This window comes from Pezoporus wallicus, unplaced genomic scaffold (genome assembly GCF_028554395.1).
Source record: "Pezoporus wallicus isolate ANWC-B61680 ecotype Strahan unplaced genomic scaffold, APGP_CSIRO_Pwel_v1 contig_6382, whole genome shotgun sequence".
NCBI lineage: Eukaryota > Metazoa > Chordata > Aves > Psittaciformes > Psittacidae > Pezoporus > Pezoporus wallicus.
Window position 1 is genome coordinate 2,586,883 of NW_026638015.1, and position 24,570 is coordinate 2,611,452.

The following is a 24,570-nucleotide window of genomic DNA, read 5'->3' on the forward strand; positions in this document are numbered from 1 at the left end:
TGATGCATGGCACCACCATCTTCCAAGATCTGCCTTCAAAAAGTAAGGAGGGGAAAACAAAACCCAAACAAAGCGTACGAGTTCACTTCAGACCGATTTATTGCACATATTATTACTTGTCATTCCTTTCATACATAAAATAAGGTACCTCCACTTCATTAACACATTCCTTTAGAACATCAGAACGCTTAACAAGAAGCTGCCTTTGCCTTTTGGGCCCACTGTTAGCATAAATTAAGTTAACATGTAATATTTGCCTTCCTTTTTCTTCCCTCCCTGCTTTGTCCTCAGAGAAAATACCTTGCTATGAGGTAGTCTACAACGTCCTGTTTGCTTCCTGGGTTTATCCCTCCGCGACTAAAGCACTTCAGCACTTTCGTGCGTCTCAATTCTTCCGTTTCACACCAAGAGAAAACAAAAACACTTTAAGAACCCAACCAAACTCGTTGATAAACCCGAGACTCCCTCCTGCCACCTGCGAGCGCTTGCAGCGGGACAACCGGAGCCCTGAGGGAGCGGGAGGCACGGAAAAGAGCTTAAAACCTTGCTTAAAAAGGGCAAACTCCCGCTTGGGACGCAGAGGCTCCGGGCGAGCCCGCAGGGAGGCTCTGCCGGGCCGGTGCCCCGCGGCCCAGTGCCCCGGTGGAGGCCAGGCCCGGCCGGAACAGGCCAAGGCCGAGCGCCCCGTGGCCCGAGCCGCCAGCCGCCCCGCGCCCGCCCGGCCCCGCAGCCGAGAGCTCCGTCACGGGCAGAAAGCGGCAGAGGAAGGCCGCGGACCCCGCTCCTCACCGGCCCCGGGGTAGGCCGCACACCCGCGGCCCGGCCGGCTCCGGGGGAAAGGGGCAAACCCGTCACTGACCTGAAGCGGGCACCCGGGCGGGCGCCCCGGGGCTGATCCACACGGAGCGGGAGCTCGGAGCCAGCGCTGGCCGCGAACGGCAGCGGGAGGGCAGGCAGGCGGTGGGGAAGCGTCCCGCCATGGCGGCCGCGTTCGCGACACTCCCGGCATGCAGCGGCGCCTACAACTCCCATCCTGCCCGGCCGCGCCGCCGTTAACCCTGTGCCGCGCCGAGGCGCCTCCGCACCCGCCGACGGACCCCCCCCAACCCTCCGCTTGCGGCCCCTCGGCAGCCTCGGGGCTGCTTCCCCGGCCGCTCCGCAGCCCATGGAGGTTACCCCCCCCACACACACACACACACACCCTCGGCCCGACCCAACTCAACCCGGCCCGGCCGCGGTGCTCGCTCCGAGCGGCCCAGCGCGGAGCTCCGGGCCCCGGCCCGCTGCGCTTGTATCGGTTTCTGTACTCCTGCAGCACGGTTTCTGGTCCCAGCTACTGCTGTTTGTTACTGGCAGCGGTTTTATTGCGTGTGTGCACCCTGCCAGTTCATAAAAAAACAGGTGAAATATTTCCTGCCAACTGTGTTTTCTTAATTCAATTTATACTCTTTTTTTTTTAGTTTCAATAATAAGGAAATTAACTCAAAAATAGCTTTACTTTGGGATAAAGTTAGCAGGAAATGCTGGGTTATCCTGCAGGGAAAGTGAAAACTCAGCTCTCGTATTCTGTCCTCCTGCCCAAACACCCTTCCCGTAGGGGCTCAGCGTACGTCTGACTGAACACACAGCACTCCTACAGCCCCTGTCTTAGTGTAAGTAGCAAAGGGTGTACATACAACTAACACAACGGACTGAAAACCCACCCAGAGCGTCAGGATCCATTTGTAAATAAGTGAGGGATGGGGGCACATAGCACAACTTAATACAGAAGCAGCACCTCAGAGTAAAACCCACTGGGTCTCCCTTGCCCATCCCTCCGCAGCACAGCATCTGCACCCCAAAACAGCCCCTGCACACACACACAGCTCACCCCCTCTACATCCATTTCATTTGGGATATACATGCTTTTAATGAAAGCCTCGTGCAGCAAATACAAGTCAAATGGCTCTAATTTGTAGTGCTACAAACTGTAACATGCTCAGACGTGTAACTGCCTGACAGACTACACAGAAATCTGGCTTCTGCTCCAACCTCTTGTGACAAATGCAAATATCCGGAAACATTCTGCTATTCCTCCAAAATTAAAATACGAGGAAAACAAACCTAATGCCACATTTTTTTTCCATACAAATAACTGATCTTTAAAAAACAAATAAATCACTGCAAATTCATTCTTTATTTCAGACCATAAACAACACAGGGGAAAGAAACACAGAATACGTTTTCCTGTTTAAAAAAAAAAAGCCAAAGTATCAAAAAGAAAAGCATATCTACGGCTCTTATTTTTTATAAGCTTATTTTTTAATACCTGGTCCCTTAAATCAGCCTACAAGCCAAGAGCTTTAGCTAGAGAAAACACAATTGGAAAGGCTTTTTCTGTGCTATTGTTTTTCAGGCACTTACAAGAGGTTTTTCCAGACAATTCACAGCCACGCTATTCCAAACGGCACAAATACAATTATTTAGAATTTATTCCTCGCTGTAGCAATTTTTCCTTTAGTTTATTTCCCCAAATTCCCTGGGAAAACACCATCAATTCCCATCTAGCTTAGCGCACCTACACTGTTGCTTCTTTCTCTACATTTTCCCTTTCCAAATCGACCACAAACATTTTAGAAGTATTTTACATATCTCCAATAAAGTCATAAAAAGGATGAGAGCACAAGAGAAATGCTCAAAACCAAACTGAAGGTGTAAATGACCTCCTCCCTTGTCCCAGACGTACCTCCAAAATCCCTGCTCACTGGTACAGGATTATACATTCCGGTCTGAGTTCGGCCTTTTTCTCTTTGGTACTATTTTAACACCCCAAATTTATAGATTTTTAAAATTGGCATGTTAAAAGGGCTTTATTTCAGGATTTCAATGAAAATAGTGTTATGTTTTGTCATATTACCATAATCCTGCTTTTTAAATCACTTAGAATTTCAGTCTAACCTAATTAAGTAATTTTAAGTAAGTCTTAACCCAAATACATAAGATCTAATAAAAATGTATTTTGCAAACAGGGGAAATGGGCTTCTAAAATGGATCCTCAGGTAGGAACAAAAATGCTGAAACCTTTTCTCCCCACCAACTTTTGAGATCTGAACTCCTTCACAGCACTTACATTTGAAACCCAAAAATGCTGACAAGAAAACAATTGTCCCCAAATATCCCGCGTGATGTTTCGTGCCAATTGTACCTTGTTTATTCTTTTTGTATTTAAAAGGAATCTTTCCCTTTTCCTTGCCAAAAAGGAGGAAGAATAGGGGAAGAAAAATACTGCAAAATCCTAACTACCTGCCTTCACGTATTGTTAATTTCAAAGCCCTTCTAACAGCAGTTTATGCTGCTTTTAGATATTGTATATTATTTTGCCAGTGAAAATATTCTTATTTAGATTTTTGCCTTTTTAAAAGGCCACAGAACAGCATTCTAGATTTTTGAGACTTCTAACCCTTTGGAATCTCTCTCTTTTTTCAATGCTACAAATATCCCATTTGGTAAATGGAATTTACATTTCTCTCTCGTCTAAATTATCCGAGTTGAATCAACAATTCAAACCAGAAAGAACAAGTGATGTACCGTAATACAATAACAAGTCCAACACTTTACCACAGCTTCTCTCTCTATTGGTGTATAATAAGCTTACACAAAGTATAAAATACCTCCAAAATACAGCCTCTTTCCTGGTCAGAAAATTTCACTTATTGACTAATTTGACCTCAAGGAATTGCATTTTCTCATAAAGCATCCTAGGTACAGCTTTATGCCATTTACTGACTCTTGCTTAATTAACCAGCATGCTTTAAAAACTACTATCATTCATTCAACTTAATCAAACCAGACTATTTTTAATTGCTACCGCATCAAATATATTTGTCAATACAATAAAGCCACGTACAATTAGAAAGAACTGATATTTTCTGGCCCTGTCTTTGACCAAGCACAAATCACAGCATCCACTTCCAATTTATTTGCTATTCTAATATGAAGTGAACTGAAACACACACCACAGGTCACAAATACATCTGTCTTTCGATAACATCCTATCATTTGCATCTTTTAATGGGAAAACCCAGTATACCACTCTCAGCACTGCTGTTCTCATGCAACCATCCAGACTTCAGAAGGACTTGGCATTAACTTGCCTCCCTCACAACACTTTGCCTCCTCGCCTCTCTCAAAATAAAACCAAAATATTTAGGTTTGTCTGAAATGACAATAAACTCCAAAACCACTAAAGCCTAAAGGTCAGGTATTATTTCAACCAAACAGAAGTTATATTCTCTATATGTTAAAAGCCATCAAAACCAGCACCTTACCTGAGAAGTGATGCTCGCTTCGCTTGGACCACGTCCTGCTATCCAGAACAGGGGCTGTGCCACGCTCCCTATAATATGAGAGAGAATAGATTAAAATTACTATATGCTTAGACCCATTTCTGCACATACAAATGATCTGGCCCTCACAAGGCTTTGTACCACTTGGTCTGAAAAGCACTTTTAAAACTCCTATTACTGTCTAATTAGAGCCCTCAAAATTGTTTTTGATAAGTCAGGTACACATGGCAAATATTAGCTCCATACCTGGTCAATCAAAGTACCAGATTCCCCAGACCTGGTTTTTAGGTCTTAGAGGCCTGTATGCTGCTGCATGCTCCATCTCATTAGCAACAGTTAATCTGCAAATAGCATGATCTTATATTAAAAAAGAAAAAACTACAATTGATTTTACATGTATTAAAATCCAAATTCTGGGGGCTTTTTTAAAGCCATTTACATGAGAGACAGAGTCCTGAGAGATTCCTTCCCACTGCAACTTTTCCCTCCCCTGTTTTAAAAGCTGAACAACTCCTCAGGTGAATAGTGTTTGTTTTACCCATTTTTCTGTGATTTGTGTGATTGTGTACTTATTTGTGACGCTGCAGAATTTACATGGGCCTGTAGTTTTGAGACTTTTACCTCCTCCCTTTACCTGCGAGGAAGATGCCAGCTAAAATCACTGCCTTTACACTGGTTTTATACCCTTTTCCCCTCGATATGTTTTACAACAAGCATGAGAGGAGAAAAAAGTTAAGATAACGAGTACAAATTCATGGTGTAACACAATGCCAAAAACCCCATTGTTTCAGCTTGTCATTTAATAAGCACCAATGTAAGCCATGGTCAGAAAGCCTCAGCACTGGAGGGTGTAGTATTTGTGACTAAACTGCCTTTTCCTTTTTTTTTCCTTCTCAAAAAAGCATGTTCCAGGGGTGGAATCTTTTCTTCCATCTTTTACCCTTCTCCTTCCACATATTTTACCCTTCTCATGCCGCTTAGATCCTAGCGGACTGTTGCCACACGTGTATTTTTCCACCCAGCTTCCCAGACATTGACAAATGTGAACCAAGGAAGACTTTTGCACAATGTTAATTTATCTAAACCATTTCTTCCCTCCATTCTCCCTCTTCTCCATGGCACCCTATGCTTTTTTCTTTTACCCTCTGCTGTTGCTTTGTTTGGTCTTTGCCCACTTTTCTATACATTTGTCTCCTGCTGATCCTATTAAACCGGGCAGGGAGAACCGAATGTCTCTCTCTCCCATTCACTACAGTCTCTCATTTTTTAGTGCTTTATAGATTAAAACACATTTTACAGTCATTTTCATATATTTTAAAATATACTTTTTTGCCCCCTTCTCTAGAAACTTGATTGCAGTCCCCAATACTTTTGCAAAGCGAGGTGAGCCCTGTCCTGCTCTAGCAGATGCTCCTGCCAGCATACTAAGTGTAAATGACTTGCAAGCCCTTGATGCAAAGCATGAAAAAGGAAAAGGGGGTAACATGTAGAGATGCCCCTTAACATCACACAGAAAAAAAAAAAAATCAACATTTTTAACTGATTCTGGCTTTTTAAAGTGATACTATCAAGAGAAAGCGCCTGCCTTAGGGGAAACCTTTATCTGCATCAATAGCAACACTTTTTTACACTAATAAAATCAAACTTTAAAGTTCAAATTTACTGTTCAGCATCACCTGTTTAGGATTGACTTTTCTGCATCTCAGCCTGGGGAGTGAAAGTGGCCCTGTTGGTTTCACTTTTGTTCTCAGCCACTTTCACTTTCATGCACTGGCAGAATCTTTTCCATTTTCACTTCAGCAATGTTAAAGACGACATTTACATGTTTAAACAATCCTCATTACGCTTAGAACATGAACAATTCATGTCCATCTCTTGCCCAGGACACGAGGGAAAAATAGTTTGTGGGCCTAAATGTAATGGGCAGCATCCTTCTGCAGGAGCAGCTTTCACCTATCTCATGTTAGGCTGTGGTCTGCTCCTTCCTTCCCTAAAATCAATAAGAAATGTGCCATTAACTTCACCCACAGCAGGATCAGGCCTCTAGGTCTGGAATGTGCCACCAAAGAATGCCATATACAGACCAATATATTCCTTATAACATACAGTGATTGCCTTCAATTATTATCCTATGCAAACACAGGGGAAAAAAGCAGCCGCTGCATTTACCTCTCTGTATGCTTTTAAATCAGTGGTAAATACCCTTCTTGACATAGGCCATGGGGAATTTGAGGGCATCTATCCATTTTGGTTTGCATGGGGAGGGAAAAACTGTATCTCCCTGCTACCGACTGCAAAGAACTATTTCTCCTCCTTCTGCCGAGCCCAAGCTCCATGAAACACTCCAACCCACACAGAGCCGTTACTGTCTTGCACCAGGACCTTGTTTAATCAAAGTTTCCAAAGCATAGACTTGTGTAACCCTCATTTTTTTCAGGATAAACCACAATGTTTTAGGAATTAGAACTGCCAACAGCAGGGGAAAAAAAAAAAGAGGGTGCCATTTATACTATCAAAACCTGTATCTTCCCCCTCTGTATTACCTTCCCTCTCTGCATTACCTTCCCCTCTACATGGCACAGCCATAAACTCACACGTGTGCACAGGCAGGCACGTATCCATACAATGACGCCTTTCTCTAGCTGCCACAGCACTGCAGCTTCTGTCTTTGTAGACATAAGGGTTTCTGAGACATTGAGACTTAATGGAAAGACTTAGGGGTTTATGGGAGCCCCGCACACCATTCACTTTTCCAGCTTCTTGCCTAGAGATTCTATCCCACAAGCACACACAGAAACTGTCACCAACTGCTTATAGAAATTACTGTCCTGTTTGCACACCAGAATTTAAATCTTAAAAGCTTACATATGCAACTCCTGTAAGAATCCTTCTGTCTCTGCTTTGTTTACCCTACTGTTTTATTTCACCATATGAAACATGAATAAAAATGGGGAATTGCATTGTGACCATGTACCCATCCGCTTCACAGACACGCATTGCATTTTTCTGTCTGAGTAGGCTGTGGTACTATATGTTTGACTTATGTTATCCCATCATACATCCAGACCCGGGTGGTTTCCACAGCCTGTGCAGCACATGCTCCCATTTTCTCTTGTCCTGGATGCCACTACACACAAGAGTAACCACTCTCCCAAAGGATTTCTCTACACCTTCCTTCTCAACCTCCACCTCTCCTCTCCTTTCCCCAGAAGACATCTTTTATCTTTCCAAGGCCAATTCAACATGAAACTTATACATACACTTAATTTTAAGCGTACAAATACACCCCGTGTGTTCAGTGGGGTTATTTACTCACCTGGATCATCCGCACCTTGACATGCTTCAGTGCCATACAAAGACAGAGCACTATGATCAAGTGTGTCACAGAAAACCCCATTTACCAGGAGGCATGGTCACAACACAGACTTTCACAGACACACAGCGTGCTACCTCTACGTCCCAGTGCAGCCACATTCCTCACAAGTGCCCAAATTCACTCCTTCCCAACTGTAATGCCTAAGACCAGTTTGTCCCTAATTTCCTAACGTGCAATGGAGCTGTTGATCCAGTGGTTTGATGGGAGTCTGCTATCACACAGACTTTGCGTCAGGCTTTCAGCTAGGGCTGCATCTCCCTCTGTGATAAAGAGTCCTGAGAGAAAGACTTGGCTACCACAGGCTTTCCCTGTGTTATTTTTTAGAGCAAAGACCCTGAATTGTATCAATTTCTTTAAGATAATGAAGCTCAGCTTAAGCAGACACTGGTGAAATCAGTAAAAATCCATCAATTAATACTGGTGTATCGTTACCAGTGAGAGAAAGAGACATACAAAGGCATGTTTCAGCGTGGTTCCTCTAAAGGACGTGTTTCATACCTTAGCTTTGCTCTTAGATGTTGCTCCTGATGCACTTGTAGGAATGGCTTCCTTGTGGAGCATTCTGTCCTGTATTTTACCTGGCTTTTCCATAAATATTTACTCTACATTTTTATGTTACTTAAACTGAACAGATAATTTTAGCTGTGTGACTGCTATTTGTCTTTTATCTTCTGATATTAAGGCTTCTTAGCAAGTACTATCAATGAACCCTTCAAAATGCCTGTGGCAGAGGGGCAGAAGGCAGTGACACGGGAAAGACAATGGAAAGAGAGTTGGTGTTCTTTCAAAAGTACTTCATGTCATACTAATTGCTGAATTGCAGAGAAAGGAACTCCCCATCAGGTGCCTTGCCCAGCCACGCCAGCAGGCTTGAAGGGCTCTGTGGTGTCTCCTTGGGGTTCCTAATGGTCTGCAGCCCTCTCCTGACATGTCCTGCTGCAGCAGGAGAGCTTATCACAGGGGTAGCCTGCTCCTCTCTCCTTTTCCCATCTGGAACCAAGGAGAGGGGCAACTACTAACAAATATTTGTTAGTGTGTTTGATTTGGAAGGCACCAGGCACAACCCCGGTACTGCGTAATAGTCACATTATTAACAGTGATTGTAACAGAGAGCAAATGTCATGACAGGTTAAACTGAGGAACAGAGATGTGAGCAGGTCAACCAGGGCCTCTGACAGGTAGGGAGCACAGCCTAGGATCACTGATTTTGCACTTCTTTTTCACCCTAGTTCAGTCTCACATACACCAGACTTTAGTTGTCTTGACCTTTTCCTGGCCTCTAAAGCAATGTCCTGATCCTAACTCAAAGGGGCATTCACATAGGAGAGCCCAAGAGGAGTCCAGCAACAGCCAGGCTAGCTGCTGGGGATGGGGATCCATGCAGAGCATCCCAATGGCACTGAGGAACCCCTGCTTGTGCCCATGAGCCAACAGCATCTTGCTGTTTGTGCAAGGGGGTCGACAGACATACCGTGAGTATTACAACACAGGTATTAGAAACGTCATCTGTCCCTATTTTAAACAACCAGTGTAACACAACCCCATAATTTCCAGTACAATCATCTCCAACTTCTAACTAAAGACCAAGATCAAGAGACATGAAAACATATACAATCAACATAGGGAAAGAGATGCTTTCATTTTCCTTAAATTTAAAGCAACTATACCAACATCAAAACCTTTTTCTATTGCCCATTTTCCTTATCAAGTTTGTTTGAAGAGGAGCATGAGAGGAAGATGGCTGTAAGTCAGATGATCATATGGACTTTGCACTGTCATGGAATTATGTAGGTCATCTGCCTATATCAACAGACTTTTGCTGCATCCAGGCTCAGCAAACCTGGTTTCTGTCCCTTTCCAGAACTGTGCTGATAGGGAATTCATCGCTAGATGGGAACTTCACCTCTGCTAAGGAAGCGTTTCTCAAACTAAGGCTTACAAAAGGACACAACGATATTCCTAGTGCCAGAAAAAACTGAGTTTGTCAGCATAGCTTAGTTTCTGACAGCAGAGGACTGAGAAGGTTTTGCAAGGACCGCAGGTAGTCACTAGGCTGCTCACTACGTTGGCTTGCTGGCACCAAGTCCAGTCTCCCTGGAAAAATGAGTTTGTTTTCAGGCAGCGATTACAGCCTTAGTCTTTATCATCAACCAAGGGAAGGAGTCAAGACAATAACAGGAAGAGAGATGAATCAAAAGGATGTCACTGATTCAGAAGGTTTGATAAATACTGCACTAATGGACATAATGACACTGCATATAGTAGATGGCAAGAAAAGAAGTACATATACTGCCTGCTAACGGGAAAGGAACCACACCACACATACTGAGCACTTGATCCCTATGAGATAAAAAAGAAACATGGAATTTTCCTGGTGATGAGCTGACTGATAGAAGATTTATCAGACTTGATCAATTAATAATGCTTCATTCACTGACCACCTTTTTGCCATATATTTGGTACCCATCAACAATTAAAAAGCAGGGCATGATCCTCATAGTCCAAAGGCTTTAGTCCTTCTGAATGAGTTATTAGTGAAAGAATAGGAAGGAACTACACGCCACTCATCTCACTTGGAAGAAGTGCTCGGCATGTCTAAATTCCTGTAGACTCCAATTGTCTCAAAATGTATCGTGACCTTGGTACTTGTCATTTCATTGGCTTGGAAGGAGACAGCTGATGAGCTTGCTCTGTTTCCCTCTGCCTTTTTGAAGGGCTTCAGCTATGAAACAGGAGACCTCCTATTTCCTTATGCTTGGGCCAGTTTTGTACGCTCCCAAGGTCCTTCCCCAGCTGTAGCCTGGGGAAGATGGTTTGCCATTTCTTCTACTCAAACTTGACAATAATATATTTTACCTGTTGCTACGTTTTATTTGACATCCCAGGGCACCTAGGCAAATGGCATACATTCAACTCACCATATTAAATTCAACTGCTTGCAAAAGATGAAATACCCCTTATTCCTCCTGGTCTCTTAACAAGTTAGCATAATAAATAGCACCTTCTGGTCAAAAAAGTTGGCTAGAAACTTTTGCTTTGTATCATAATGAAGGTCAGAAACCATCTACTGGATGGTTTAGAGGATGACCAGAGCATCCGTTTTTATCCCCCAGAGGACCATCTGAAACCATACTGTCTCTAGTCCTCAAGCATGCATATTCATGGGTCGTAAACAAGCTGTGTCCAGCTAAACTTGGACATATGGTCCAGCTATCCCTTTCCCAGACTCCAAATTTGGCCATTCTCTAATAGCAAAGCACACTTGTGAGCACTGAACAAGTGAGGGGCTTCCCAATAGTGCAGTGCTGAGCGTGACGTAACAACTTAAATGGTATTAAACAAAATCTAATAGACTTTGATAAGGCAGTGAAGTGTCCTGGTTTCAGAAATACTCTGGGTGTGACTTGGATCTTTTCCCACCAAATAAATAAATAAATAGATAAAATTCAAGTGCTTTCTAAAAATTACACCATGATCCTACAGATTGTTATGAATGAGGCCCTCTCAGTCTTTCCCATGGACAGTTCTTGCTGTCCTGCATGATTTTGCAGCCCCTCAATGTTAATGGTTGAACATTTCATTAAGATATTCATATTATTTGTCTAAACAGTGTATGATTTTCAGCCATGGCTAATAGCAACCTTGTCTTCTCCAGCAGCCCCAACGTAGCTCAAATAGTCAGGAATCAAGCAAAGGCACAGAAGAAGAAAACTTTGGGCCTGATATTTATCCGCACATAATCAACTAACTACAGACCTATCTGTAAGCAGTGGTTGTGGGTCCAAGTACATATTGCTGCTCAAAGCAGTATTAAGTGGCCACTTCATATAGGTTTAGGTGAGATATTTCTGCTCAGGTTTTATGTGTCTCTCAATAATGGTGTTAAAGACATTCTCACTGTGTTTTTGTGAAGGGATCCAGTTATCTGGCTATAAAGCCAAAAGAGGAGGTTCAAGCAGATTAATTCAAACTTCGCTCCGTTACACGTCTCACATTAACTAAACATGGGGAGCACACTGTTAATTGACACAGCCTAGCTAAGTTTTTTCCCCCCTTCAGAACTTACATACCACTTACATACCACGCAGTTGAAGAACACGACCCATAACCGCACTGCTGCGCATCTGTGTGTAACTAGTGAGCTCTGGAATTCCAGAGAATGACCTTATATTTGGGAAAAATTCTTGAATTTCATTAAATTAGGAAAATGAAGCACATGTGGAGCCCCCAGAGATGGCACATTATTATATCAGCATCCACCTACTTTTTACCAGTTGTTAGTTTAAGGTGGCCATTAACAGCTTTTAGCTTCGTGTTACCTTCCATCTCATATGGGTAAGGAATAAATGCACCAGCAGGTAAATGATATATTATCTATTATATATTGAGTCTATTCTATATAATAGCATAAAAAAAATTAGAAATAGTAGCTTTCTAGTCCTAAAACTTCAGTTTCACTTAAGCAAGCAGATAGAATAATCACAAAGTCCAACCCCTAAATATAGAATATCAGATACAGAAATACACTGACAAACACAACCTGATTGAAACCAAGTGCACTAAAATGTAGCCCAATAATTTTGACAAAACCAGGCCTAATCCAGAATTTCTGGAGGACTGAGCAAATGCAGTTGGATATCCAGACCTGGAACAGTCCCTATCCAAGCTCTGAGGGTAGGCAGGCCTGTCTCCAGCTACGAAGCTTAGGTGGTACCTCCGACTCATCGACATCTCAACTCCAAACTCCATTCCTACGTGGAGTCAGACTGCAGCACAAGTAGTCACTGCTACCACGGGAGCCCAGTGATCACTGCCAAGCTTTTGGCTGGATTTACATAGATCACAGTCTATATAATTTCACATCTTCACACCTATGGTTTTATATGAATTGAAATTTTCTATCCTCAGTTCAGTGATTTACAAAGAAGTTTGGTATCAACCCACTTAAATCAGATATCCTTGTATTCTGTCTGCTTTCCTTTCATTTCCCATTAGATGCCCTTATGCACATAGTGCCATCTCATATCCCTATGCCACAAAACACAGATTTGCTGCATTATTGTAGCAGAAGAGTGGTGAAGATGGTTTGAATGGTTGCTTTGAATCTTAAAGGCACAAGGTTTGCTTTTATAAATAGCATTCTATACCTTAGGTATAATGTCCATTAAAACTAGCAGTTAAGAACTAAAACCACAATTTGCAAATTTTGAAAAATATTGAGGCCAATTAAATGGATATTTTTTCAGTGAAATAAATTTAATTAATAGTATATTTTAGGTTAAAAAATGCATGTTAGTAGCAGCATGTCATTACCACCCCGTGAATTAGTCCCACAGAAATACAGGAATTGATGTGAGTTGGGAAATTATACTAAACTGAGTCCTATTTTTTCCCCTTTCTCAAATTAACCAAAGAGAAAAAAGGAAAGGGAAAACTTAAAGTTAATTAAAGCTATATTAATTAATTCTCATCCTGACAGGATGGATTTTTAGAGACCGGAGACCGAGCAATTGAGACTTCTTGTTTAAAATACATTAACAATGAAAACTGTGACAAAAGTAGTAGTATTAGTAAATAGAAATGAAATCTAGATAGCTGTAGTAGAAAATGAAGTATTAAAACTTGAAACTTTAATATGGATATTTCTTTGGTTATAAGATTACAGCCACAAATGAGGATTCTGCATTCCAGATCCTGCAGCATCTGTCTTGCCTAATCTTATACTATCATCAGTAGGAGTTTTGACTGCAGGACTTGGTCTTATATTTGTGCTGTCCTACAGAAGAAATTCCTATCAAATTAGATAATACTGATTTACTGTAATAATAATTTATAGCTGAATCTTCATCATTAGGAATTTTTCAATGAATGGATTACATTGAATCCTCTTCCACATCTGCCTTATTTTAATGGGAAATATATAGATCTTGGGAAACTTTGGGGGGGATTTAAAACAAACTGAGAATATGCTTGACCCTTTCAGCAATTCTGGCATTGTTTCTAGAGAGCCAAACCAATACCTAATTTGTGTGACAGGAGGACAAAAAAAGCTAAGAGAGGAATGCATTTGTGAATTTATTCTGGAGAATATACAATTCACCTCTAAAGCTGTTCATTGATAAATTAAGTATATTACTAAATAGATAAATACTGTCTTCCATCTTGGGCTCACATTATGGCTTACAGAGATCACTTCCTAATTAATGAAATATTTAATAATCATCATATTTAAGCTTACTCCTATATCTTTTAAAAGCACGTGATTTCACAGAAGATGGTACAATTAGCAAACTCAAATTTAAGGTAGTATTTCAGTGGAAATTGTAATCAAAGAAGTTGAACTTTGTTCCTGACATTTGCATTTATGTGCTGCCACTACATGGAACTGACTCTGAGCTTGTTCCCACTTCAGATCACACTGTACCTACCTTTGATTTAGTTTGTAAAGCCTAGTTTATTGTACTGATTATAGCACTAAGATGGCCAGAAGCAGATGCCCACTGATTTAAAAGTTATGTGGAAATAATTTTTTCCCTTGGAAAAAAATCACTTTTCTGGTGTTCAAGTCTCTACCAATCAGATACATGCAGTTATTCTTTTCCAAGGTAAATCCTTAAGTTTATTTAGATAATGAAAACTGCATTTATTTATTGTAGTTACAGTTAAATTTAAGGAGTTGACCAGTCTTTTGAAAAGCAAAGTTCTGCTAAGTGATAGAACCCTCATCATGAGTTTTAACAGCATGCTTTGCATTACAATGCATTACCAAAGCAAGAAAGCTGTTTTCCCCTCTTAAAAAAATTGCAGTAAACACTTAGAAACATTTTTATTCAAACAGAGGGGTTTTGTTTGTTTCCCTTTGTTCTTTTAAACTCTATCCTTTACTTCAAGGACTTTAAAACTTCAGTTGCATGAAGTTACTTGTGCAAATTTGCTGTCTGTCTCCTCTTGTCAATAATTTCTTTGGATGTCGAAGTAAAATCAGTATATATTCATTATTATGAATTACTAAAACAACAGGAATATTGTGTTTCTTATACTAGAAGCCATCAAAGGAAATAAAACCTCCAAGAATATTAAGGAGAAACTGAAAAGATATAGCTTCCAAACACATGATCAATATTGGACTGTTCCTATATATCAGTTATTCCAAATGCTTTCATTTGGATAAAACTTCATGTAGAACATTTCTGTAGCTCATTGTTCTGTTAAATAAGTCTCAGTTCAACTTACAAACAAGTATGATGTAACCCTGTCTGCTCCATCAGTTTAATGAGAGATGAACTAGCTATAAATAGAAATCTCTTATCGTAAGAAGATTTATAAATAACCTATACACAATTGGCAAAAATCTATCGAACCACATTGAAAGGTTTGGAAACGTTTTAGGGCTTTAAGGAAGGTTTGAAACTTGATTTTTTTTTAAGTCTCCCTTTTCTTTTCATTGATAACTGCTCAAAAGCCTTCAGAGAGAAGAAACCCCCCACAAAGACTGAACAATGCAAATTAATGTTCCTAATAATTGTAACTGTGTCTACATCCACATGTGTTGGTAATTACTCTGTACTGTATTCAGTTTGAAAGAGGGCTGTATTCCAGCTGCAGTCAGTTCTAAGATAATTTTATCACTTTCAGAAAGGTTTTTTCCAGAAATTAACTTTACAAAACTGTTCCAATAAATTCTTATTAATAATTACAAAATAAATAAATATGCTTCCAGAGAATTTGTGAATTCTGATTGAATTCACTGCCTTTTTTCTTCTGCTTTTCTGTAGAAAAGTCAATAGCAATTTCTGCAAAAGAGGAAAAAGCATAACTTCTTCACAGAAATATATTCAGTAAAGATGAGCAATGATTCTACTATTTTAGATTCTAAATCATATAAATTAGTATGAACTATAGTAATCTATTGAAGAATGATGAACCTCAAACTGACTTCTATTTATTGTCTGCCCTTAGCAAAGTATTTTCTCCTTGTACAAATTGTTAAGTTTTAATCCTACCAAACAAAGATTGTCTATTTAAACAATGTATTTACTAAACAACAAATTTAAACTCACAAATAAAGGTATTTTTAATGTCTGAAAGACCAATTTGTATGTTTTATTAAAAGAAGTTCTTTCTTGATGCAAAGATCTCTCTGCTTTATTTTCTATTGCTCATATGAAAATGTCAGTGCTGAAGTAACCAAGTTTTAGATACAGCAGCCAGATCTAATTGTTCTAATTGCTAAAACCTATTTCTGCCTTTATTCTGTAAGGGCGGGCTTTATTTGTTTCAGATCCTATATATATTAATGGAGAATGTAAAACATTTAAGTCCTACAAACCACTGTAAACCAGTAGATAAATAAGACGGAATTCTTTTTATCAAATTATCAGCTGATAGACTAATAATAGCAACCACCTAAATGCTTTTTTTACAGTATTTGCTACTCCTTTTTGCTTAGATTTTAAATCTACAATTTTTGCTACTTTGCTTTTAAAGCAACAGTGAAGTTTTATTCTGTAGCAGAATACTGAAGAGTTAATAAATTCTATCTAAATAAGCTGACATGAAATTCAGTTCCCTTTGAAGCCAAAGGGAGTTTTCTCACTAATTTCCAGAGAGCAGGATCAGTCCTCGGGAATTTCAAATCCAATTGTCTCCTAACTTTTACCATATGAATTTGGTAATTCTTAGGTATTATTACTCTTTGGATATATTGGATAATTTAAATCTTTTTTATTACTGTTAGGAAACAAATCTGGCAGAAGGAAAAAAATATTTACCTGGCATTTTGGCTAAAGTATAAAATAGTCCCACTTCAGCTTTTTCTTCTATCTATTAAGATACAAAACACCCAACTCTTGCTCTAACTAGATTTCCCCAATACTTGTATTTGTATCTCTATTAGATAACTGAGCTTACTTTGTTTTATATTTAGCTGCAGACTGCGTAGTACTTTGGCTATTACGAGTCTAACTTCCTAGAATATAATATAAGAAAATATCTTCCCTGAAAATGATTTTTCAACTGCCATTTAGTATAACTATTCACTTAAAAAAAAATAGCTGCCCAACTGGAATTATCTGGTTGAATGCTGCAGTCCTATAGAGCTTCCCCTACATTTGAATCTCTTCTGATTTTTCATTTCCTCCAAGTCTCATTTCTAGATAATGAGAAGAACCTGTCTCTCTATGTCAATCTTTCACTATATGTAATATATACAAACAAAAGCTATATAAAACTCAACCCTCCTTCCCCCCCCCCCCCCCAGACAGAAAGTGATTTCATTTTGAGCAGTACATTTAAAGGCAGTAGGGATTTTGCCTAAGTTAACTATGGAGGTCAAAAACCCTGTAGGAAATTTGTCTGAATATTGAAAATATGGGGTTTATGATTATGGGAAAATAATGTTTGTGGTAAACAGTATGTTATCAAAACAGCTTTGAAAGCTTCTACAGTTACCTTTGCTGAATGCTCTGGCTACTTCTGGTTCTCCCTCATCTGGAAGAAAAAGCTGGTTTCCAAGTTAAATGTGCAAATTATTGTTACAAATCCAATCACCAATTTCTTTCCTTTGAAAACTCTTGTACTTTACAACGTTTTGCCTATTTAGTTTAAAATTCAGGGTGCTTGCCCTGAAGATGGTAATTTTTATAGAACTGATTGCTGCAGATCCTAAACATCCAAGAGAAGAAACCCAAACAAAACTACAGCTGAAGACCACTTTTGACAGCTTGGGTATTGTAATTCATTTGAAATACTTCCTGTTATTTTGATGGATTCTGCATTTGGAAACGTGCAGTTAAAAGTTTGAACTTTGATTTTTGATTTACTGCTTTCCAAACTCAGCTCTAAATGCCAGGTCCTATGAGAGGAAGCACTCCAGCATTATCAACTGGAGGTTCTTCTGGGGCCGTATTAAACTAATCTGCACTCCTAGGAATAATCCCGATCCACAGAAACACTCTTATTGAGTTTCTTGGGATTATTTTCATGAATATGCATGACTATTCACTAAAGGTTGTAGGATTTAACCTCCAAAGAGCCATCAGAGACCCCTTACTTTTCCAGCAAAGAGCAGAAAGCATCCTTAGTTGTGATGTTTATAGGAGCTATTCTAACAGGGTAACATCATTTTGGAAATCATTGTTTAGCTGTAGCCCCCAGGATTTATAAACTCCTTCAGTAAGCAGTGCAGTTTAGCCTCATGTACAAGTGCCTCTGAACCCAAGAAGGAGAGCAAGGTGCAGAGGCAGAGCGGGACCCTATAGAGCCCCGCAGCCGATGTGGTCCCAGGCACATGGGTCCCCCATGGGATCAGGATGTGGGCACTATGGAAAAGCAGGGCTCAAAGTCAGCTTCCAGTCACAAACCTGCAGGTGTCCAGCAGAGAGGGCAGTGAAAGGCACGGAAGGTTAGTCAGGATCAGGCCTTCGTGGTGCATGCTATTGCTAGCATGGGGTTGTGAAGAATTAGTAGTTCCATTTTACCTATGACCTCTATGCCTCTGGGCTACAGATGCTGTTAAGCCATAGGGCTCCGTTTCCCCCCCACCCACCCAAAAAGAAGCAATCTGGGAGGATTTCTTCCCAGCAAATACAGAAAGGCTTGAACTGGAAGAGAAGAGGTAGAATTGGTGAAAACTCCTTTACTTTCTCCATTAAAAAAGGAGTTAAATCAGGATGCTCTGGAAAAGACAAGCCAAAGCAAGCAGCAAAGTTTTCCACTGCTGGTACTTGGAATTGCTGGAATCGATGCGAGCCCTTGAGAAAGTGCCAGCCAGGGAAGGGTTAACAAGGGTTTTGTTATGGAGAGACACTGACGGCTCCATTTGAGGTGACAAAGATAGTTACGGGCCTGATCCCAGGCCATCGGGAGCACTTTCAGCAGAGCAACAGCTTGAATCTACACAAGGTGTAGGAAACTTCACCTCGTGTCGTTTTTGTAAAGCTGCTGCCAAAAACAAAGCTTTGATAACGTTTTCGTTCAGAAATACCCTTCTTTGAGCCCAAACCTGCCTCACTAAGTCCAAACAGGACAGCTAAAACTTCGGTCTAAAAGTGTAACAAACTTTTCCTTAAACCAGATGTGGAACAAACTCTGATTTAAATGAGATGTGAAACTCGTTTAAAATGTACTCTGTAAACTGCCCTATTTTTAACATCTAGGAAATTAAAAAATGCATTACTAATAAATATAAATTAGAGTTAATCAGGTGATTTTGAGTATTTCTGTAACTGCAAACAAAGCAAATTCAAGTTTTGAGCCCACTAATCATTAATAAAGACAGTTACTTCAACTAGAAAAGGTGCTTTTATACATGGAAGGTAACTATTACAAGGTATGAAAAGAGTTTAAGGAGTACCTGCTCTGCAGGTATTCTGCCCCATGGAGTTGCTGATTTTACCCTTTCTTACCCCTTTCACAACAGATCATGATGCTAGTGCTTCCCTAGACAAACTACCCTCCCGGTCAAAAGTCCCACTTCCAAAGGGTTACCCAAACTCCTTAATCCCAGATTTTATTTTTTTAGAGGTCTATAACTTCCCTGGAATCTAATGGTGACAGTTTGATGTGTTGCCATTTGCAGGGCTCTTTTGTGTAGCTCTCCCACGGACTGCACAGTCTCAGCTATGGCATCTTTGCTGTGCTCTTGCATCCTCAGCTGCAAAAAAGCCTGTCATGAAAGTGGCCAGCCCAGAGGACCCGATGGATAAGAGAAGGAAAAACTACCTTCTAGAACGTTAAATCACTCCCCATTAAGCAGCAGATATCAGTTTTATTACACTTTTTTCCACTAGATCAACAGCTTTTAACTAGTTTTTAAAGAACCCTCCTGAACCCCCCCAGTGCATCGCTTGTGCAACCTCCTCTTGGGGTCTGATCACAAAAGCCTCTTTGGGGTCTGACTGCTGAAACCCACCAGTCAGCAACCATTCTGTGATTAGCCCCAAGTCCTGTTAACTCTTCACTTGCTGCAGGTTTGTTGCATGTGTCTTCCAGGAAAGTGAAGAATTGCAGGAAACTACCCGTTCCTAGCAGGCACATTCAGTTCCCTGTATATAAAAGCACTCTGCTAATCTAGAGTTACATGGTACATGGCACTGACCCATGGCAGGAAACTTCCTAACCTTTTAAAAGCAAAAACCTGCACACCTTACTGAAAAACTAAAGCCAAAGTTCCTGATATGAACATCTGCAGCTGCAGTGATTTTAGCAAGTTCTTTCATGCTTGCCAATAAGGATTTGGGTCAATTTCATGTATTTTTATCACTCTAACACTGCCATGTACAACATACAGAGAGAGGGACTTAAGTCTGCCTGGTAAAGCAGCATGACCTCCTCCTCCTGCACAGAGATCTGCAGTAAACTTTATGAGAAGCAGTAAGATTTACCTTGATTTTCAGATCTTGGGGGCTGAAATGTGGGCAATAACCTGTGTAAAAAGTTACCATCTAACTCCATGAAATCACTCTCTGGCACCTACACGGAGCCCCAGCTCAAACCTGCGGAGTGCCATCTGCCTGCCTGCACTCTGTGAGGAATCAGTTCTTCCCCACTTACAATGAACTGCAAAACCTCAGACAGTCAATTTTTGGACCATTACTACATGCAGTAGTAAAAAAAAGCAAAGAACATTTTGCATATACAATGTGTTTTCTTAACTTTTTTTTTATATATATATCAGGAAAGATTTTATTAACACAGTTTTCTTATTATTTAATGTTTAGCCAGCATCTTGAGCCTGGTGTTTAAGGCAATGCTTAGCTGCTGAATGACACAATTTTGGTACTTACTTATGAAAGCTGTATATCAGAACCTGCACTTTTCCCCTTTCCAGCAGAATTCTGCCAGAGCCAACCCCTCTGAACCCACCCAAGACTCCATCAGCTTCACTGCATCTGTTGGTAATGGAGGTGAAAGGGGGACCGGAGAATGACAGCTTGTCATTAAAGTTACACAGAAAGACCTGCTTACCTTTATGTCAGTCCCCACTGATGAAACTCTTTCCCCATTCTGGTTACTGATGAAACTCTTTTCCCCATCCTGGTTTTCTCTCTTATGGCAAAACAGAACCTGTCTTTTCAAATGGATGTGACAGGTATTTTTACATTGCTGTTTTCAAAAGCAATGTTCAGGTAAAAGTCTTAGTTAAGGTATATGTATTAAATAGCTTCCTTACCTTTGTTACTAATAGCACACTGAGCTGCTAAAGAGCAATTTTTACAAGTTCACTTGCATTTCACAGCTTGTAGTACGCGTCAGTGGGCTTTGGTTGTGCTGAATGGTGAAGCTGGACTGGCCAGCTTCCTCCTCTGCCTCCTTTTGTTCTCCAGCTCTACCCAGCCCAGGGCAGCAAGCACAGAATACAATCACCACTATTCTGTGATACTAAACCAGAATAGTATTACAGGCTCTAATGGCCCTGCAATACTATTTTACACAAACCATCTAACTATTTCTAACTAATCTTCATTATAAATGTAGGAAATCAGTTTTAAGCTAGATAGTCTATAGACAGATAGTCTACACATCTACTTTAAAATATTTTGTTGTTATCATGAACTATTTCACTCTGTTTATTCTTAAGCAAATGTCCCTCTCGATTAACAACTGTGCACTAGGACTGCAATGTGCTATGGCCCTATGGATTTTGGTGTGCACATTGGGAACACTGCAAACCAGGCTTGGAAAGTTCAAAAAGCTAACATGTTCTTCTTTGACAGAGACTGTGTTAAGTGAGCTAAACACCAAAATAGTGCTCAGTTTGAAGGACAACCATATTCCTACTGCAGTTAGGAAATATGTGTTGAGGGTGTGTTATTCTAACAGGGGTAAAAGAGCTGCAACGAGGAAGACATTCCTTCCTCTTTTCTGCCATTTTAAGTCTTGAATGACTCTAGTGAAGTGACTGAGGTTACTTAGACTTTATATCTCTGTAACTGAAGGCTGCCTACCAAAATATCCCCTGGATAGTTTCATTGACAGACGTGTCTTCTACCGCTTGGTTTGAAGTTTCTGTACCTCTGCTGTGGCCAAAAATATATTAATTTGGAACAAAACATCTTCAATTGGTCAAAGTCCTTCTGTCCCAGAAAGCAATGAATACATACATCAATGATTCACCATGTCCTTCCAAAGTGTTTGATAACTGTCTCCTTCATAGCTCCCCAGATCAATACAGAGGAACTTCCAGCAGATGGGATCTCCTATGTTGATGAGTAAAGCCATCCTATTTTGGACAACCTTGTTATAGAATTCCTTTCATTAATGAATCAAAATCCATAGCTCATTTGCTTGCCCGTTTCCACTCTGTTCCAGAACTCTACACCTGTGTTGGCTAAAACCTTTCTATAATTCTGAGCTTATATTTTAGGGTCCCAAACTGGAAGTACAAATTAGGACAAATCAATAAAACCTCCAAAATAAAGCAGTGCCCATCTGTCTCAGGACATTATTAATGAGCAGCTAAGTAGAGTTATGCCATGAAGGATGACTGCAGAAATGCCCCTTGCTCCAGCATGTATTTCCTACTTTGATGTTTTCCAAGCCACACTGACATCATCTACCTGGAGTCCTGCCTAGAGCGACGCATGCAGTTTCTGCTGTCGTCAGTGAGATTTCCCATCGTGTACCAAGACCTCTATACAGTCCTTTAGTTTTAATACTGCCAGTATGGCACATTCAGGATATTGCTAGAAGGATGAGTACACTTCTCTTTGGTTGGTGTGTGTTGTAACCTTCTTCTTACTCTAGAACTGTGATGTTTGGGGATGGGATTCAAGATGGGAAAACCCCTCAAACATCTGTATGATGCTCCATTCCCAACAGCGTTCAAGGCCAGGTTGGACACAGCCCTGGGCTATGTGGTGTAGATTGAGGCATCGTTGCCCATGGCAGGGGGTTGGAACTGGATGATCTTAAGATGCTTTCCAACCCAAACCATTCTCTAATTCCATGATTCTGTGATATGTGGATACCATCGCAGAGTTGATCTTAGAGGAGCAGGAGGAAATCTGATAGTGAACAAACCAAACACTTGGGGCGCTCCAAAATGCCAGGTATCATGGAAACTTTCTCCAAAGAATAGCTAGCTAGCACATAGTCAGTAATGCTCTGTTCTTGTCAAATTCCTTAGCTAAATCCAGTCCTCACAATGGAAATTCAAAAGAATTGGTATGAACATCAGGATTTAAAAAGAGAAGAAAAATTCTTCGCACTACATTGTTTTCTGCACACACAAAAGCAGTATGGCTCTTTGAAGTGCTGGTAGGGAACGTATAAGCCATTTCATTCATTAGATAAATTCAGCTATCTCTTGCTGTATCCACCAGAATACAAACCTTTCTGACATACATCAATGACATCAGTGACTAGGAACAAGTCATCCCATTCAGAAATCAGATACCTAATGGCCACTAATCCCATCATAATAATTACAAAATAATGTCATGATGAGCCAGAGTAAACAAAGTATATGAACAAAAATGGCAAGGAAAAATGCAATTAGAGTCTTGGGCTTGATCCAACTCCCTTTTGCTTCAATGGGAGTTCTGATAGACTATTACCCCTATGTAATTAGAGATTTAGGCTTAATCCAGCTCCCATTTGCTTCAGGGGAATTGGGATAGGCCCCTATGCCCCAATTTTCTGCTGTCTTGCCCCTTGTATACTCAGTTCTGCATAAGCAAGGTGGACTTGTTTCACCACCCTGGTGCTCTGTGTCATATTAGGAATCACTTTTCAAGACTCAAATAAGAAAAATAAGTACAAACCAGAGCGTCTATACCTGTTTTGCACTCATTTTGCATGGCCCTGAATTATTAGATGAAGCAGTGAAAAATCAGGTGTTTGGTTTTATTCAAGGTGCTGGAGACTGAAATGCCTTTTTTTCCCTTGTTACCATAAAAATAAAATCCTAATTCCTGGTTCCTCAGCAAACTGTATGAAATGCTCCCAAGGAGATCTTCAGGAAGGTTGCTTCACTTAACAAATTCACTAGACAGAGCAAATGATGGATACAGCCCTTCACTTCGGCTCACCAGACAGCTACAAATAACCTGTAAAGCTGTTATTAGGGATGTAGATTCCAAACCTGGGATGAGAAACCTGAAGATTTCTCTTTCTAAGCATGAGGCAAAAATTAAAATCCTATTAAAACGCAGTCTTGGCCATATTCTGCCTTCCCTTAAAAACCAAAGTTCACTTCTTCTGGGGGCTTGGAACTGGATGATCTTAATGTCCTTTCCAACCCTAACTATTCTATGATTCTCTCACAGTGTTGCAATTCTGATTGTTTCTTTGGTGGATGAGAGAAAATAGAGTCAGTTTTGTGCAAAAATACGGACATTACTGGCTTGATAAATTAAAATATCTTTAACATTAGCTATCATTACTGACCCTGGTGTTGTCATAAGCACTCGGTGGTCAGCATTCTGTACACTGAGAATATGAAATGTCTGCAAACTAACACCAACATGCTTCCTTTGCACACATGCTACTGCATAGAGATATACTGGCTCTCCAGATCAGACAAAACCAGATTAGCTATGTCTACATGAGTGCATGCAATAAATACATTACAGATGGAGACAGGCTGAGAGAGCTGGGCTTATTTAGCCTGGAGAAGAGAAGACTCCTTAAGGGGAGAGCTTAGAGAAGCTCCCAGTGCCTAAAAGGGCTATAGGAAACCTGGAGAGGGGCTTTGGATAAGGGCACATAGGAACAGGACAAGGGGAATGGCTTTAACCTGATAGAGGGGAGAAGCTCTTCCCTGTGAGGGTGCTGAGGTGCTGACACAGGGTGCCCAGAGAAGCTGTGGCTGCCCCATCGCTGGCAGTGTTCAAGGTCAGGTTGGATGGGGCTTGGAGCAACCTGGGC

General features: G+C 40.6%; 1 long non-coding RNA gene across 1 annotated transcript in view; it reads right to left on the reverse strand.

Moving 5' to 3' along the window:
• Positions 1 to 1,876: 1,876 nt before the first annotated feature.
• The window catches only part of LOC130598870 (uncharacterized), a 52,669-nt gene continuing 29,975 nt past the window's right edge, over positions 1,877 to 24,570 (reverse strand). Inside the window, exon 3 of the long non-coding RNA XR_008972104.1 lies at positions 1,877 to 4,375. This is a non-coding gene — a long non-coding RNA (uncharacterized LOC130598870). The remainder of the gene's footprint in view (positions 4,376 to 24,570) is intronic.